The sequence below is a fragment of the Apteryx mantelli genome, chromosome 2 (genome assembly GCF_036417845.1).
Source record: "Apteryx mantelli isolate bAptMan1 chromosome 2, bAptMan1.hap1, whole genome shotgun sequence".
NCBI lineage: Eukaryota > Metazoa > Chordata > Aves > Apterygiformes > Apterygidae > Apteryx > Apteryx mantelli.
Genome location: NC_089979.1, coordinates 155,099,694 through 155,118,494, shown reverse-complemented (window position 1 = coordinate 155,118,494; position 18,801 = coordinate 155,099,694). Strand labels below are relative to the sequence as shown.

General features: G+C 42.1%; 1 protein-coding gene and 1 long non-coding RNA gene across 3 annotated transcripts in view; both read left to right on the top strand.

The window, feature by feature from the left end:
• LOC106489961 (uncharacterized) lies at positions 1–16,302 on the top strand. Its single transcript, XR_010883528.1, has 4 exons — positions 1–77; positions 12,020–12,075; positions 13,765–13,889; positions 15,313–16,302. It is a non-coding gene; the product is annotated as an uncharacterized lncRNA (long non-coding RNA).
• A 1,722-nt stretch (positions 16,303–18,024) lies between these two features.
• Positions 18,025–18,801, top strand: part of CUL2 (cullin 2) — a 54,097-nt gene continuing 53,320 nt past the window's right edge. The window contains exon 1 of one of the 2 annotated variants that reach the window (XM_067291893.1): positions 18,025–18,242. The gene's annotated coding sequence lies outside the window, so the exon portion shown is untranslated. Of the gene's footprint in view, positions 18,243–18,356; positions 18,458–18,801 lie in introns of those variants that run through there. The other variant, XM_067291892.1, reaches the window with a different exon arrangement.

The following is an 18,801-nucleotide window of genomic DNA, read 5'->3' as shown; positions in this document are numbered from 1 at the left end:
GCCGGCCCGGCCGTGTGGGGGAGGGGCGGTGCCGCCCCTCTCTGCGGGGGGCGCAGCGGCCCGTCGTGTGGAGCCGGGTAACAGCCGGGGGCGTCGGGCCGCCTCGGCCCTCGCTGGGCGCGGCGGGCGGGGGGAGGCCCCGCTCCCTCCGGGGCCGCGCTTGCGGTGTGCGACGGGAGGGCTGTGGCGCGGCGCGGCTCCGCTGCGTGCCGGCTGGGCGCCGCCGGTAAGGGCGGCTGTTGGGCCGCGGCGGGCGCTGGGGAGCGGGGCGGGGCGGAGCGGAGCCGCGCTTGGGCCCTGGCGGTCACCGGCCCCGCGGCGGCGCCGCAGGTGGGAGGAAGCGCGCCGAGGGGCCGCAGGGGCGGCCCGCGGAGCTGGCGCCTGTGCGTGAATTCCCGTGTTTACCGAAAGCACGTCCCTCGCATCAGTTACTCCTGGGAGTGTGTGTTTTTCCTTCAGGCGTGTGACATCAAGCTCTGTGTTTATTTGACTAAACACATTAGAAACTGCTGAGAGATAAAGAACAGTTCCTGTTTTCCCCCCTCGCTGCCCAAGGATACGTTCACATGGTGTGAGTCATGTTTGGTCTCTGCTGTGTGTTTGAAAGTTTCTTGCTCCAGGAAGTATAAGGCCTATGTCCCCGGTTTTAATAATACCTGGATCACATAAAGGCTTGGGTCATAAACTGTGGTACTAGTGGTGTTTTAACATGTGTCTTAGCTACGGTTCAATACTTTACGAAGTAATGCAAGAAGGATTTATACTACTCTGTCTGTTACAGTATTACATATCTATACGTATTCTGAAGTTACTTAATGTACTTAACATTTTCGTTTTTGTTGTTTTTTATGAAACACTATTTGATAGTGTGTCTAATAAGAATGAAAGGCCTGAGTTAATTCCCCAGGACTCATTGTAATTAAAGAATTGGAGGATATATATGTCAGCATTAGTAATATGTTCATACAGGTCAAGTATTCAGTCTTTTCATGGAGTGAAGAGAACTGAGATACTGATTTTTTGTGTTCAGAAAACAACTATTTGTGGCTTCACACTTCATGGGAAAAGTGAATTACATTTATCTGCAAAGGCTTTTGCCTTTGACCGCATAAGTTAGTTATTTGCCTCCTAGAACTTATTTAACACAACTATCAAAATCACAATGCAGTGTAAATAATACGATGTTTAGAATGTCCTTGTTGCTTATGAAAGTTTTCAGTTTTCATCCTTCGTTTCCTTTGTTGAAATATTGAACAACATCCCCTTCCTGTTTTGAGCTCTGTTTCCCTCCTTTTGTTTGTTGCATATGTTTTTATGTGTCTTTTCAGAATTTTAAGTAAGAGTTTCTTTTCCCTTGATTTATACTCATAACCTTTTCTACTAGTATAGTTGACCCATTAAGTACAAACTTCTTATATCCGTTCATCAAAGGACTTGCTTTAGTAGAAAACATCTGGTGAATTAGAAAATATTTGATAGAATATTAATGTAATCAAATGAACAGGCAAGCGTAAAAATACCGAGAATAGTTTGGTGATGCCTTTGGAAGAAATTCCATCTTTGCTTAGTGTAGCCATAAAGACAAAAGCAGATGTTGTGAGTCTAGTAACATGTAAAAAAAATATTTGTGAAAGTGGAAATCTGATTATAAGCAGTGAGGAAGAAAACCGCTAGAGTGAGTTATTTATACACAAATTGAGAATTTCCATGGAACTTTTGCAGCGTAAAGTTGGAAAAGTAGTTATTTTCTATTATTTTTCAAGTAAGTTGCAAACAGCTTTGATACTTCATTGATTTATCTTTATTTATACCTCTTTTCTCTATTTTTTTAATGAAATAAGGAATCTAAAAGGTAAACTGAAAATTAAAGCTCCAGTCTGAGAAACTCCTAGTCACAAGAATGAGTGAATTGCCAAAGGGATTTAGTTTCTAGCGATGCAAGGATGATCAACCAGCTTCAGCTCTTGCATACCTGACCTGGCTCACTGAAGCTGATAAAGTTCTGCTTGGATTTAGTTTGGCCTACCAGGTTAGTGGGCTGGAAGATGGGGGTAATGAACAGAAAGTGCTACATTCTTACTGGGGCAAGCTTGGGGTAGTATATTTGTTAGCTGAGGCCAAACCAATCTGTGCTACAAAAGATTTAGCTTTACTGAAATCATTCTAAAATTGTTCTGATTAAATGGGTATCAATCCCTGATATGAACCAATTTAATTTCAAATGCTAGGACCAAAGGCAATCCATATGAAGTCCACACAGGATAGGATGCTTTATGATCATCATAATTTACACAAGATGGTTATGAATATAAATTTGAAAGCCAGGCACTTCACTGCCAGCGGAATGACTGTCTGCCTGAGTCCTCTTTTCTCTCTAACTTGAAACATCCAACCTGATACGATATCCTACAAAGTCAAGGAAATATCAGCACTTCAGTAACAATTCTGTTTGTTCTTTTTGTTTGTTTGTTTTTTTGGCTTTGGTGTGCAAAGGGAAAGGTTCTTTAAATTAGAAAGTGTAACCCAAGAAGCAAAGCCAAGTTAAGCAGCCCCCAGTTGCTGCTCACATCTCACTCCTACTGCCTCAGTTATTTTGATACAAGTGTTTGTGTAGCCAAAACCATATCTGGGAAGTAATCTGTGTTAAAAGCAAGATATCTAGAAAAAAAGTTACTTTCAACCTGCATCACTTCTCAAGTCTGGTCTGCCCAGTCACACAAGAAGTACTGCCTTAACTGAGTGGTAAATACATGAGTAAGAAGGAGCAGGGAGCTAAAGCCACTTAAACTGGCACTGCCACCAAAAGAAATGCTTATGCCCTTTGCACAGAAAATAAATACTTCACCAGTACATAATAAATCAATGTGAATACCATTTATGTCATCTTCAAACAACTAATTTTACATACTGGGTCTTCATCGCTATATTTTTAATACATTTTTTGAAGAACTAGGTTAAAAGAATTAGGTATATTTCAGTTACAATCTTATGACGCACTTATGGAAAGTTTTATTGAGAAAAATTCATAGATTGTCATGGCATCAGTAAAGACAGAAAAAGGGATATGCTGCTTATGTAAATATTACTTACAGATTTATTTTTAGTTAGAGCACAGACCTTTGAAGAATATATAGGTTAGATTGACAAAAATAAAAAGACTGACATTCTAATTGAATTAATATTTTATTTAATAAACTATAGAAATGATTCCATTATTTGCTGTCTTGACTGTTGTTCAATGATTTTTTTTGTCTTAATAACTATTTGGTGTGTTGCATATGTCGTCTCTTGGACCATTCCACACCTACACATTCCTATACATTGAAGAATGATGAAATACAACTTCTGGAGTAAAGAAAAGCCTTTATTCAGTTTATGATGTCTGAAATGCCCTAAATATTTTTTGTAAAAGGGAAAAAAAAAGAACTTACATGTTGTTTATTATGTCAGAAATAATTCCCATTTACTGGACATCTTTTAGCTAAGTATTCAATTTGTTTTCACTTAACACTTAGTGAAGCTCACTGGTAGACTCTTTTCACAATGTTTTGTATATTTCTTGACTTATGCAATCACCGAGTCACAGAATGGTTGAGGTTGGCAGGGACCTTTGGACATCATCTAGTCCAACCCCCCTGCTCAAGCAGCATCACCTAGAGCACGTTGCACAGGATCATGTCCAGGCGCGTTTTGAATATCTCCAGAGAAGGAGACTCCACAACCTCTCTGGGCAACCTGTTCCAGTGCTCTGTCACCCTCACAGTGAAGAAGTATTTCCTCATGTTCAGATGGAAGCGTCTGTGTTTCAGTTTGTGCCCGTTGCCTCGCGTCCTGTCTCTGGGCACCACTGAAAAGAGTCTGGTCCCATCCTCTCGACACCCTTCCTTCAGATACTTGTACGCATTGATAAGATCCCCTCTCAGCCTTCTCCAGGCTAAACAGGCTCAGCTCTCTCAGCCTTTCCTCATAAGAGAGATGCTCCAGTCCCCTAATCATCTTTGTAGCCCTTCGCTGGACTTGCTCCAGTAGTGCCACATCCCTCTTGTACTGGGGAGCCCAGAACTGGACGCAGTACTCCAGATGTGGCCTCACCAGGGCTGAGTAGAGGGGGAGGATCACCTCCCTTGACCTGCTGGCAACACTCTTCCTGATGCACCCCAGGATCCCATTGGCCTTCTTGGCCACAAGGGCACATTGCTGCCTCATGCTTAACTTGGTGTCCACCAGCACTCCCAGGTCCTTCTCCGCAGAGCTGCTTTGCAGCAGATCAACCCCCAACCTGTCCTGGTGCATGGGGTTATTCCTCCCCAGGTGCAGGACCCTGCACTTGCCTTTGTTGAACTTCATGAGGTTCCTCTCCGCCCACCTCTCCAGCCTGTCCAAGTCTCTCTGAATGGCAGCACAGCCCTCTGGCGTATCAGCCACTCCTCCCAGTTTGGTATCGTCAGCAAACTTGCTGAGGGTGCACTCTGTCCCTTCATCCAGGTCATTGATGAAGAAGTTGAACAAGACTGGACCCAGGACTGACCCCTGGGGGACACCGCTAGCTACAGGCCTCCAACTAGACTCTGCGCCGCTGATCGCAACCCTCTGAGCTCTGCCATTCAGCCAGTTCTCAATCCACCTCACTGTCCACTCATCTAGCCCACACTTCCTGAGCTTGTCTGTGAGGATGTTATGGGAGATCTGATGTTTGATGTCTACATCTTTGTCTCCTTAAAGACTGCATGCTTACACTTATTGTCATAGGTCATAAATTAATTCCTCAGTGGGCATATGGAACTGGAAGAAACTGAACTACCATAAATTAATTGCATCGCAGATCTCTTCATGGACCGCTCAAGGTTTAGCTGGTCATTAAAGCTGGTCACTATCTCTATTCTTCCTCTACCTCTAAAAGAATAGAAGGACAAAAGCAGAACTTGCAGGGCATCACAGGAAAGTGCAGTCATAACATACAAGCATTGTTTTCACAACTTATTTTGTAAATGTGATGAAAGCCAATACTCTAATGATGCAGTGGAGTCCTGAGCTGTCTGAAATACAGAATGGATTAGGCAAGCAACAAGTTTACTCTAAAGAGTGTGTATAAACCTGATCATCTAACTTACCTGTCCTTTTTTGATAAACTGCCAGCAATGCTGAGAAAAATCTGCATTTCAGTTGGCTTATAAAGAGAAACAAGAACAATATGTCCTTAGAAAGGCAAGTATTGAGCAATATTGTTAAAGTTGGAACATTAGTACATTGCTTTTTCCCAACTGTATTTATATATGTTTATAAGAATGTTACACATCTGAAGGCTTTTAAGTATTTAGTTATATTTCCTTTCCTAAACTCTGTTTTACACTGGACGTAAGACTGAGAGTCTGTGTGAGTAGATTAGGAGCAAATTACATATATCTTTATTTTTAAGAATTTTTCACTATTGCCCATTGCTGGAGCCTCTGAAAACTTATATTGCCTAAATTAGTGCTGTGGTAAGATACCAGCTTGACTTTTGTGGGTGCCAGAAGCACAGGAAGGAAAAGCCTTGCTGAGTCACAGGTATAGCTCAGTTAGAAAGCTGAGCTAACAACTGTGAGGCTTTGCCAGTAGCTCAGCTAGCTCTACATTATGTTACTTTGTGTGAATTACAGGGTTTATTTATTTGGAAGGTTAGGGGGTTGTTGTTGTTGAAGGGAGTACCAAATACAAATCTATTTACATTTCTTGTATTAAATATCTTTACTTCGATTTTCTTAGGTTTCTAATGATTTGATTTTACACAATAATGTACAATAATGCTAAAGTGTTTCACACTTCAAAGCATAGATGCACAGTCTGAAATACAACATTTTAATGTATTTTTTTAATTTGACAATTTTTTAGGATTTGTAATCAAAATCTATTTTTATAAATACTAAACAGGAATCACAAGCTATTAGCTACCACCTTATGTGTCTCATAGTTTGATAGGCATATTTGTCAGTGCACCAGAGCATGCCAAAGTAAGCCAGAGTACACTAGCAACTAAACTGTTCCCATTATTTAGCACTGCTTGAAGGATACAAACAGCTAAAACAAGTTGTGAATGTGCTGTTCAACATTTGGTTTGGTGTTTGTGAGAAAAGCTTTTAACGAAGGAGAATTGAGGACACAATTGACAGTGCCTGTTTTCTTGCCCCCATTCTTAGATCAGCTTACCAGCGCTTGCAGTGCTGTAAGAAAGAAGTAACTGGGGAAACCTTTAAGTACTAATAGTCAGGCAAATAACTCGCCATTCTAAATTCTCCCTGTGTTTCTAATTGAATTGTTACATACTTACTTGTTGCATACTCATTCCATGAAAGAAGTGATTATAATTGAAAAACAGTATTATGAATACTTAACAATAGTGTAAGGTGGTAGAAACGTTTTAAGGATTGACAAGAGAGTTAAAGATACACAAATTATCATATTTCTGCTGCAGCAGAAAAACAAAATGAAAATTGATATCTACTACATGATTTTTTTTAATTTCCTCTGCTGAATAATAAAATTTCCTGATATAGTAATTTCCTCACCTATAAAATGGAGGTAATATGTACATCACAATGCTCTTAACCATTTACAATGTATTACTGTTTGTAGAGATCTTTGAACTCCTTTGGTGGAAAGTATAAGGTTTGTATAAAACATTGCTTTGTACAAGTAGAATGGATATAAACTTATCTCTCTTTCCAAACAACTGCATGAGTTCTGTTTAAAATATAAATACATAAAATTCTACTATTAAAAGTCTTCTGAATAGGCAATGTAGGATCCACTATGCTGAAAACAGATTACCTGTATGAAAAGCTTCCTGAAAGCTTTGAAAAAGGCTCAAATAGCTGAATGTGAATACACTATGCCATAGGAATGTGCATGCCACAATCTGTTTGCTGTTGTACAACCATGCTTTGCAAAGGGCTTATCATATAAAGCAAGGTAAGCCAATGTAATAGTGTGGCAGACGCTAATACAGGTATTGAGAATCTGCCTCGCACAAAGGACAGGTGAATGACATCAACCATTCAGAGAATGCAGGCAAAGACAAACATGTAAAGATTTCATACTCATTCAAAAATAAATAATGAAAATATGACTAAAAATACTAAGAATTTGCATTTAGTTGACAGTCTGGCTATAGAATAGATTTTCTACCACTTGCAGGTTGTTAATGGTGAGGGAGCAGATTTTTTTTGGTGGTAGTGACTTTGTTGATGGCTATAAATGACAGGAGCAAGAAGGAAGAATAAAAAGCAAAAGCAGCTATGAGTAAATGGAGCTCACTAGCCACAAAGCAGAGTTGTCTGGAAGCTATAGAGAGAAGGGAGAGATATAAATGAAAAAAAATAAGTAGAACAGTATTCAATATAAAAAGAGATTATCAAGCTATTCACAGTATAGTCTATGCCACAGAGCTTTCATATTCCCTTCATATCAACAGTCGTTTAGCTCTTAATCTCCCAGTAATGCACATACAAGGGCTAAAGCTACACATTTTTCCTGCTGCAGAGGAAATCTCCATCTTGTCTCTTATCAAATGCTGGCTCAACAAACCTATCTCCTCGATGATGCTATTTTGGCAGCTGGTTTACTTAAGAGCTGTTTTCTTGTTCTCTTTATCTGCTACTTTTGCATATCTATGGAGGTTTCAGTCTCCCGTAAGTATGAAAAATGTGTTTCACTGAACTACATGAAAGGCAAATATATTTTTCTTACATCATTTCTTCTGAAAACTGAGGAAGCTATCACTGTACTTGAATCAGAGTGGGATGATACCTAGTTTCATTTCGAAAAATGTTTTAGAAATGGGCACTAGAAAGTTTCCTATTTATCATGCTTCAGTTAAGATAGATACTTCTTGCTCTTTTTTTCTGGAAACAACAGTTCTGCAAATTCAACCTTCTCTCAAAGTTGAATTGTATTGCCTAAGGTTCATCATCGTTACGGTTTGTGCAATCTGTGAACTCTAATGTTTTTCTTCCGTCTACATGCGTTTATGCATACGCTACACGCAGCAGATGTCAGATAACAATATCCTAGGTTTTATATTTTTAGTACTGCAGTAGAACTATTCAAGATTTACGTGACTATTTTCTCCAAAACATTGTGCCTAGTGAACACACAGAAACAGACTTCTCCCTCTCGCAATATTTGTTAAACAATCCTTTCCCACTGTGTTACAAACATCTCCTTGTGAGGATTATTTTAACATGATTTCCAGTAAGATATTATTGTATTGTCTCCATGCATGATTGGATCTGTGCACATGATCTGCGCGGATAAAATATGTGTAGATTCAGTACCTGAGATGCCACTTATGGAGTAGTCATACAGCTAAAAACAGCAAGAATTATTATCTGAAGAGAGTTACACAATTTCTGAAGTAAAGGAGGAAGGAGAGGACTTTAGAATAAAAAAGGTATTTGTCACATTGTCGTGTTTTGTTTGGTTCACTGTTGCTACTCTAAACAAATGTATTTTTTAATCATGAATGGGTAAAGTAACTTTCAGTCTCAACTTCTCTGACTTCCCTTCCATAGCATAGAGTGCCCTCATGTGGCTATTTCATTTTCCCACTGCAACCACGTGATTATCACAGAATCGCTGAGGTTGGCAGGGACCTCTGGAGATCATCTAGTCCAACCCCCCTGCTCAAGCAGGGTCACCTAGAGCACATTGCACAGGATCATGTCCAGGCGTGTTTTGAATATCTCCAGAGAAGGAGACTCCACCACCTCTCTGGGCAACTTGTTCCAGTGCTCTGTCACCCTCACAGTGAAAAAGTATTTCCTCATGTTCAGATGGAAGCGTCTGTGTTTCAGTTTGTGCCCGTTGCCTCGCGTCCTGTCTCTGGGCACCACTGAAAAGAGTCTGGTCCCATCCTCTCGACACCCTCCCTTCAGATACTTGTACACGTTGATAAGATCTCCTCTCAGCCTTCTCTTCTCCAGGCTAAACAGGCCCAGCTCTCTCAGCCTTTCCTCATAAGAGAGATGCTCCAGTCCCCTAATCATCTTTGTGGCCCTTCGCTGGACTTGCTCCAGTAGTGCCACATCCCTCTTGTACTGGGGAGCCCAGAACTGGACGCAGTACTCCAGATGTGGCCTCAGCAGGGCTGAGTAGAGGGGGAGGATCACCTCCCTCGACCTGCTGGCAACACTCTTCCTGATGCACCCCAGGATCCCATTGGCCTTCTTGGCCACAAGGGCACATTGCTGCCTCATGCTTAACTTGGTGTCCACCAGCACTCCCAGGTCCTTCTCCGCAGAGCTGCTTTGCAGCAGATCAACCCCCAACCTGTCCTGGTGCATGGGGTTATTCCTCCCCAGGTGCAGGACCCTGCACTTGCCTTTGTTGAACTTCATGAGGTTCCTCTCCGCCCACCTCTCCAGCCTGTCCAAGTCTCTCTGAATGGCAGCACAGCCCTCTGGTGTATCAGCCGCTCCTCCCAGTTTGGTATCGTCAGCAAACTTGCTGAGGGTGCACTCTGTCCCTTCATCCAGGTCATTGATGAAGAAGTTGAACAAGACTGGACCCAGGACTGACCCCTGGGGGACACCGCTAGCTACAGGCCTCCAACTAGACTCTGCGCCGCTGATCGCAACCCTCTGAGCTCTGCCATTCAGCCAGTTTTCAATCCATCTCACTGTCCACTCATCTAGCCCACACTTCCTGAGCTTGTCTGTGAGGATATTATGGGAGACAGTGTCAAAAGCCTTGCTGAAGTCAAGGTAGACAACATCCACTGCTCTCCCCTCATCTACCCAGACAGTCATTCCATCATAGAAGGCTATCAGATTGGTTAGGCATGATTTCCCCTTGGTGAAGCCATGCTGACTACTCCTGATCACCTTCTTTCCTCCACATGCTTGGAGATGGCCTCCACGATGAGCTGCTCCATCACCTTTCCAGGGATGCAGGTGAGGCTGACTGGCCTGTAGTTCCCTGGGTCCTCCTTCTTGCCCTTTTTGAAGACTGGGGTGACACTGGCTTTCTTCCAGTCCTCAGGCACCTCTCCTGTTCTCCATGACCTTTCAAAGATGATGGAGAGTGGCTTAGCAATAATGTCTGCCAGCTCCCTCAGCACTCGTGGGTGCATCCCATCGGGGCCCATGGATTTGTGGGTGTCAAGTTTGCTTAAACGATCTCTAACCCACTCCTCCTCCACCAAGGGAAAGTCTTCCTTCCTCCAGACTTTCTCTCTTGCCTCCAGGGTCTGGGATTCCTGAGGGCTGGCCTGAGCAGTAAAGAATGAAGCAAAGAAGGCATTCAGTAACTCTGCCTTCTCTGCATCCTTCGTCACCAGGGCACCCACCCCATTCAGCAAAGGGCCCACATTTTCGCTAGTCTTCCTCTTGCTACTGATGTATTTGAAGAAGCCCTCAGGAAGGGCTTGAACCTCGGGAAGCAGTTTGTTGTGAGTAAACTAATGGTGTGTAGTTAAATGCAGCCTGTAACAAGCAAGTGCTCGAGCTGTCTGCATTTCATGCGCTCTCTGAACAGGGAAGATGTAGAACATCTTGTAATGGAACAAGTGAAAGCTCTGAAAGGCTTTACTTTTTCGGCATCTGGCATATAAAGCTATTTTATGCCTTAGAAGTCCTCTAAATATAACCATTTAGATTTAGAGTTATTGAAATATAAGCAATTCATTGCTTATAAAAGCTCTACATGTGCAGTTTTACTTGCCACAATAATGTGTTCCAGAGGAATTTTATTAGCAGTACATATATATATACACACACACACACACACACACACACATATATATATATATAAAGATACAGGAAAGAAAAATTGGCTAGGTTTGCTCATGTATACTATATGGAAAAATAGCTGTTTAGCTACAGTGACATGAAAAGAAGTTGATGACCCTTTTTAATAATGAAGAAAAAAATTGACTTTTTATTAGACTTTTTTATTATTCAAGAAACTTTAGGTCCTGGGGAGGGATCTAACAAATATGGGAGTTGAACTAAGGTGTTGATGGCTCACTAATAAATGTTGGTTGGGTAAGGTCAACATCTATCTATTTTCCTATTTCATGAACAAACAGACTTAGATTTTATTAGTCTTAGAATTTGTTAATATTGTGTATGTTTATTGTGCACTGTTAAACTTTTTTAATATATTCTGCACTGCCATCTAGTGGACATGATTGCAGTGGGTTTACAATTACAGGAATGAAAATGTTTTAAAGCAGATAAAATAATCATGTATTTAAAATTCTTCATAAACTTATAAAAACCAAAGATACAAGAATGCTTTATTACTGTGGATTTTTTATAATCACAAAATGTGCATTCAATTCGTACTCATATTTTACATGTCACCAAATGAAAGACAAAGCAAGCCACAATAAAATCTGGAGTTAAAATATTTGTAATGAAATAGAAATTCACTCCTGATTTCATATATCTTGTCATATCATCACAAAGCAAAGTAGAACAGTAAAGCAATCATCAGATAACTAGTCTATTTAGAAATGAAATTATGCACTAGGCGTTTACTACTATCACTAGCTTTTGTAAAGTTCATTTTCTGGTTTGTAATCAGCTAAAATGTTTTAATTGCTTGCAGTTTCAGGTGTATTATACATAAAAGTATAGCTACTGATTATCCCTAACTTGTAAGAATCTTAAAATAACCTGGAAAGACTTTTAATATTTTTGTACATATGAAGACAATATGCTGCTATTGTGTTACACTGCATTAATATCTTCCATGTATTAATTTGCTGTTGTTAAAATATGGTCTCTAGATAACAAACTAGAGTGTAAAAAAAATTTAATTTTCTTCTAATACTGAACATACAGTTTATTTGTTCCAAGGAATATCCTGCCAAATACCAGCATATTAAATACATATTTTACAGATTCCAGTTGAAAACAATTGGAAGCTTACAAGGGAAATTACTAGTAACAGTAAATTGTTACGCAAAATAACAGAGAAAATAACCTGAGTTCTAAGAACTAAATTGTAAGGCCTTTTTTTTTTTTTTTTTTTCCAGAAGACAAAGTGAAAACAAGCCTTAAAAACCTGCGCATTCTGCTAGACGTGACCCAGGTTTTGTATAATTTTCAGCATACTTTGCTTATGTTCTGTGGATTAGACCCAAGATAAATTGATCTTAACAATGAACTGGAAGTTGTTAACATTAAATACATAATTATTTAGAAAAAATGGTATTCTTAAATTATTTTGGTAGTATTATCTGCACTGATAATGCAGACTTAGTAATTCATATAGTGAAAGTTTATTATAAATATGTTGGTTTAATCCAGCATAAACATTTTGCACAAACTAGAGGTTGTGGTTGCAAGGGAAGAGGAGACAGAAAGTAACTTGCTGCACAATTTAGCCAATATTCTCTTTTTCTACGTGAAAACGGATAAAGGATCTGTTCCTGTATAAACAGAAGGATTCAAAAGGAGAGGCAAAAAACAGATAACAACATGGATGGCATTTGCAAATGAAATGGGGGCTATGGGAAACGTGGACTATTTACTGTCAGTTCAGATTGTAATCTGTAAAAAAAAAAAAACTTAATTAAAGCAGTAGGCCATATATTGGTGTATTTTGTATAGTATTTGTATTACCATAGGCTCACGGGATTCCAAATTAGCACTGTTAGATGTAGCATAAGCATAAACAAAAGAGACAACTCCTGCCAAGAGAATTTATTATCTAAGACAAAAGAAATCAGGTTGATGCAAATTGACAGAGAAAAATCAGATAAGAGAAAACAAATACACATCAACAACAGGGGAATTTCAGGAAATGTTGGAATGCTGGTTAGAATGATAAACAGGGAGCAGATGTAATCATGGAATACCCTGAACTTGTACAGGAGTTGTGGCATTTAGGTGACCTGATGACATAGCTGACTCTTGTTTTTATGTTCTAAAACTCATACGATACAAATGAACCTGTGCAGCTCGCTACTGTAACCAAGCATTGATAAGCATTAACTGTGAAGAAATTGAATTCTGCCCGGGAGCATCCTATAAAACTGCCAGAGTTCGATCTCTGCCACCCACTGATTCCACTAACTACAACTGCTAAAAGATAACACTGAGTCTGGGTTAAGCGGGATCTAAAGCAGGCCTGGTCATTTCCTGTCATCGAGAAATGTAGCAAGACTTACTACTAAGGTTGCTGAACACACTTTTCAGTGATTACGCTTTGTCGGATGGCAACCTTCTTGGCTAACATTCTTGGGCATGTCTGCAGAGCAGGCCTGATTCACCTGGTGAACACCTGGATCTCAGCAAGTAGGAGCAGCCCCGCTGTAAGGTTATGTTCAGTTAAATCCACTGATACGTGACTCATATCCAGTCATGTAGAACGTATACACAACTTTTAGTCTTGCACTGAGCTGATATGTTACAATTATTTTTTAGTGGGCTGCAGAACTTTTGCGTTCTTTGGGAAAGGTGAGCAGCGTGGTGCGAGCGAGGGGACGAGTTCACAGGCACGCACAGGAGAGCCTCCCGCGTGCTCGCTCGCATGCCTCCACCACCTCACCGTGCGCTTTCAGCTGATGGCTCTCTCAGCCATCTTCTCAAAGACATTCTAGGCAACTAGAAAGGTGTCTGTCTATTCAGATGTTCCAAAGTCCCTCTTAGCATTTAGATATTGTTATCTACTAAACACATTTAAAATCGAAGAACTTTTTTTTTTTTAAATACCTTACGTAAAAAGCAATAATGGATGTTCATGTTCTTCCTTCTAATTGTGTTTCCCTAATCTTAGTTTCCCAACTGCAGGCTTCCAGGATACAATTTGCAAAAAAGCTGAGGATTTGGTAACTAAATTAAAGTCCATGAAAATTGTGACTATTTATCATCTCAGAAGAATCAAAACATGATTCTCCCAAGGTGAGTACCCAAAATTAGTGGACTTGAAAATATCTTCCTGCATCTGTGTTTCCAGTCCACAACAGTTAGCTCAGGATGATGCTACAGAACATATGTAACAGAAATTTAGAAAATGTATACTGTGTAAAGTTTGAGTCATGGATAGCTGAGGATGCTTTTCATTAGCTGCCATCTAATTGTTGTGATATATATTATGATCTTACACAATTAATACATTCACATAGCACAATTAATGTAATTGTGCCATTATATATCTTACTTCCAAGAGTTTAATTTCACAGGCTTGTTTCTACTGCTACTACTAAAAAAGAGACATTGGTCCTACAAAAAGGGAAAAGTACCAGAGATAGAATGCAACACTTTTACTTACAAAAAAAAAAAAAAAAAGAGTAATCAAAAGCTAAAATAAAGTTGCAAGAAAGTTAAACAGCAAAATAGAAAAAGTAAGGTTATTAGGTTGACATTAGAGAAAATTAAAATGGTGTTTAAAAAGTCCAGAAAGCATTAACAAAATTAATTAAGAAATAGAAAATTATTAAAGACAAAAGAAAAAGTTGTAAGTCCTGGAAATGAAATGGGTAAGGGCTTGATTTGAAAACAGGAAAAGGAGTTTTTTTAATAGAGTTATGAATCATTTGAATGATGGAGAGCTTCCTGAAACAAATCTCTCTTTTTTTCCAGAAAACTACATACCTGTACATACTTATACTGTGTACTCTAAACTGATCCTTTTTCAGTTGCAATAAAATACAAATATTGACATACAAATATTGACATATTTTTTGAGAAACTCTTTAACATGCCTAGTTTTCTGTAATACCTTTCACATTATTTTGATTTTTCAATGAAATGCTGTGGAATCACGTATATCCTTGACTTTCAATACACCTAAGTGATTTTTTTCTACTTCACTTAGGCACTTCTAGAAATCCTGCCCTAAATACCATTAACTCCTTTTAAAATTTGAATTTGAAATCTGAAATTTAAATTTTCAAAGATGAACCATAAGATTCTGTTCCACTTTGACAGGAAAAAAGTTGGATCAGCTCTATTTAGCAGCAGGTACTAGAGGGTCTTAAAGTCTGGCATGTATTAATAAATAAATTCACAGCAGCAATTTGTAGTCATATTTAAGGTTGATACTACATGTTTTAAATGAGACACTTAGGATGCAGTTTACCTGAACCAGTCTCATGAAGCTTCGTTTAGAGTCAATGGAGTCTAGGATGCCATTTATCCCACTCTAATGTAGAAATCTAAAATGAGGCCTATTTCTCTCCACTAAATATAAAAGGGGTCTAAAATGATTAGCTGACCTGTAGACATCTACCTTGTAGATGCAGAATTAGCCTATTTTAGAATTTCCTAATTGCATCTTAATAAAAGATCTGTTATCATAATATTGCTCATTACTGTCTTACAGTTTGAAAGCAAATGCATTGAATACATTATGCAGCGGATGGATGGAAAAGGAGATTTCCAGGAAACATTCTGGGTGTTTATTACGTTACAACCATTTGCATTCTGACGCTCTTTGGCTAGCTCTGCACCGGCTAGCGTGATGCAATAGGAGCACATCTGAAGAAGAGAACTGTTGGTGCTGAGGACCTGATAACCACATTGGATTATTTTCAGGGGTTTTTCTTTGGACTTTTGATCCTGTATACTGAAAACCATTAGCAATGTGAGCTCATCAGGTGGACTACCTGCTCATTTAATGACCTGATTATTACAAAATTTTGGCAATTTTGTAACAGCTGTCCATTGTAAGACCACTGGCAAACTGAGAACCTAAAACATCCATATTTTTTAAATTTAAGGTCAATTAGGCATTATGCTTTTTGAATATAAATAGAATTAAGGTGTTTTGGAGTACCATAATTCTGTAACCTGACACATACATACACTTTGTATGAGATACAGAAATGTGCAGTGATGCGAGTCTTTTATTCAACATGTAGATGACAGAGTTAGCACTCTTACCATAGGTCTTTAGAACTTAATTTTCAATTTCCTAATAAAATACCTCTTTATTCAAGGAATATTTAAGCTTGCTTCTGCAGAGCTTAGGAACTGGACCTATTTAAGAATAAGCAGCCTAAGTAATGTATTTTCCATAAGAAAGAAAAAAAGATATTTAAGAGTTTGAAGTCAGTGGTTTTACACATGCACCTTAGAAATACATGTCTGGCTATGTTTCTGTCCCCCTCTGCTTTCAATGACTTCGATGGGGAAATAAACGTATTTCAGTGGGAGTGATATCAACTCTTATGCTCCATTTGCCGACCTTTTGTTATTGGTGATGCAGTGTAACATACAGTATCATTTACATTGATTCCAGGGTAAGTATAAGGTAGTGTTTTGCTCTTCTAAGTCAATAAAAAAAAGTTTAAAGAACCTGAAGAAGTTTGATCTGGAAGTTACAGAGAGAATTGTAAAAGAATTTTGAATCATTTTTCAAAACACAACCTCACCACACTAGCTATGAATTTCCAGTATTGCTGTTTTCAGTTGGGCAGAAGGAAAAAAAAAATAGTATTTAAATGGCATGTAAAGGAGGATGTGGCTATGAAAACTGTCTTGCATAATAAGAGCAGCTGTGTTGCATTCCCATAATTAAACAAACAAAGCAACCAACCTGTGGGCTGAAATCAAACACAGATTTCCCTCCAGCATGTAACATACTCCAAGTAACAAAAAAGAGAATTAAAACTATAAATGCATTTTATTTTGAGCAATGCAGCAATTATATTAACAATTACTACAGTGAATTTAATTTTTCATCCTTCTTTCATGATGCTGTTTGACAGTTGGATTTTCTTCATTGTCCTCCTATCCCTCAAATTCAGGAACTTCCGAACAGAAAACAAAATAAAATAGCTAGGAGATTTATGCTGAGTGAGCATGGATACCTTTTACAAAGGAAATATAAAGCAAGTATTTAAAAAGTACTCTATATGATGTAGTGGTACACATGCACTTAGGGGAAAAATAGAGGCGATTATATAACAGCCTAAAGAGGTTTAATTTATTGCTTTGTAATCTAGTAATTCTCTGTTAAAGGACTCCTTGAGAGCAATGTTTACCCATGAAAGGGATACAGAGTTACTAAAAAGAGTACTTGACGGTTGCTTGAGCCCGTAAAAACAAGTCAGTTCCGGAGAACTAGAAGATGGAAAGTAGATTTCCTGGGGCAAGATGCAAGAAACTGCCACAATGTAATCCAAGCGTGAATTTCTGTAGTGCTGTATGTAAACTAGTCCACAACTATAGAGGGGAAAGAGAAAATAGTCCTCAGAATCAGATCTCCCTACCCTGCTCTTAGGAACTAGAACAGGTATCCATGTGCCTGCCAAACACCTTGCTGAGACATGGTGTATCAGTAGAAAAAGTTACACTTTCACACCCAACTTGTTATGGTTTTATGTTTTCTGACGTATTTCATAGCTTTCTCTCATCTGTCAATCCACAGCATTTCTGCCACTAAAACCGATGAGACAGCTGTAAAACACGAGCTCGGGACCAGCCTCAGGGACAGGCCTGCGTTTTGCTGCCCAGGGGAGCGGAGGAGGCTTGTTGGGGCAACGCGGGGCAGCGGGGAGCCCCAAAGGCGTCCAGCCGTCAGCACGGGGCCCCTCCGCCACAGCCTACGTGCGGGCTTGGCGCACGCCGTGGCTGCAAAACACTTCGTCTCCACTGTGGGTTTACTCAGTTATTCCCGTTTAAAAACTTTTGTCTGTTTGTTTGCTTCCTGGAAAGGAAAACAAAGCGCGGAGGAACCCGAGGAGGCGGCGAGGCGCCCGGCGGAGCCCTCGCCCCCTCCGCGGGGAGCCGGGCCGGGCGCCTCCACCTTCCGCGGAAGCGCAGGTCTCCCCAGCTCGCCCCGGGGGCTCGGGACCCCCGCGCCCGCCCAGGGCAGGGCTCCTCGCCACGGCTCGCCCTCGCCGGCCACTGCGGAAGGCGGCGAGCGCCGGGGCCCGCGCGACGGCGCGGCGCGGCCCCGTCCCGCTGGCAGTGACTCCCTTTCGGGCCGAGCGGGGGCCTAGCGCGGCGCCCAGGCGGGAGTGTGGCGAGCGGCGCGGCGCGGCGCGCATGCGCGAGGAGGGAGCTGTCGCCAGTGGAAGAGCAACGCGTGCGCGGGGACCCCACCGGACATGCGCCTCACGGCGACTAGCCGACGCGCTGCGGGGAATTCAGGCCGCCCGCGCTTGCCGTAGAGCGGGCCGTACCAAGCGGCGCTCCTCGCGCGGGGGGGTCGAGGCCGCAAAGTGACTGCGTGCCAGGACGAGTCGGATCCGCCCGTCCCGTCGCTGCTGGGGGGAGCCCGGCGGGCGGCCGCGCACGGCTGCGCGGGTGAGGATGCGGCCCGGGGCGGCGGCGCGGGGCGCGCGGCCGTGCCGCCCCCCGCGCTCCGGCAGTGGCGGCGCCGGCGGAGGGGCGGGGCGCGAGGGGCAAGCGGCTTGGGTAATGGCAGCGCTGTGAGGACGAGGAGCGGGGCAGGGACCGCAGCCGCGGGAGCGGGGGAGGCCGGCGGGCGGGCGGCGCGCACTCGGGCCCCGGGCCGCCAGGTAACGCCGCGCTGCGCCCAGCCTGGCTGCGAGCGCCGCGCCGGCGCTGCGGGCGGGGAGCGCCGGGCTCCGCGGGGAGGTGGCGGTCCCCGTCCCCGCGCGCTGTGGGCGGACGGGCGGGCGGGCCGCGGCCTCCCCGCCCCGGGCGGGAGCCCTCGCCGCCGTGGCCGCCGCCGCCGGGGCCGCCGCAGCGCCCTCCCGCGGAGGGGCCGGAGCGGGAGCGCCCCGCGGGGCTGCCGGGCGAGCGGCGGGCCGGGCGCTCCCGCGGGCGGGGAAGGGCGTGGTGCGCCGCGGGGCTCCCGGCGGCTCCGCTCCCCGCCGCCGCCCCGGCCGGTTTCGATTTT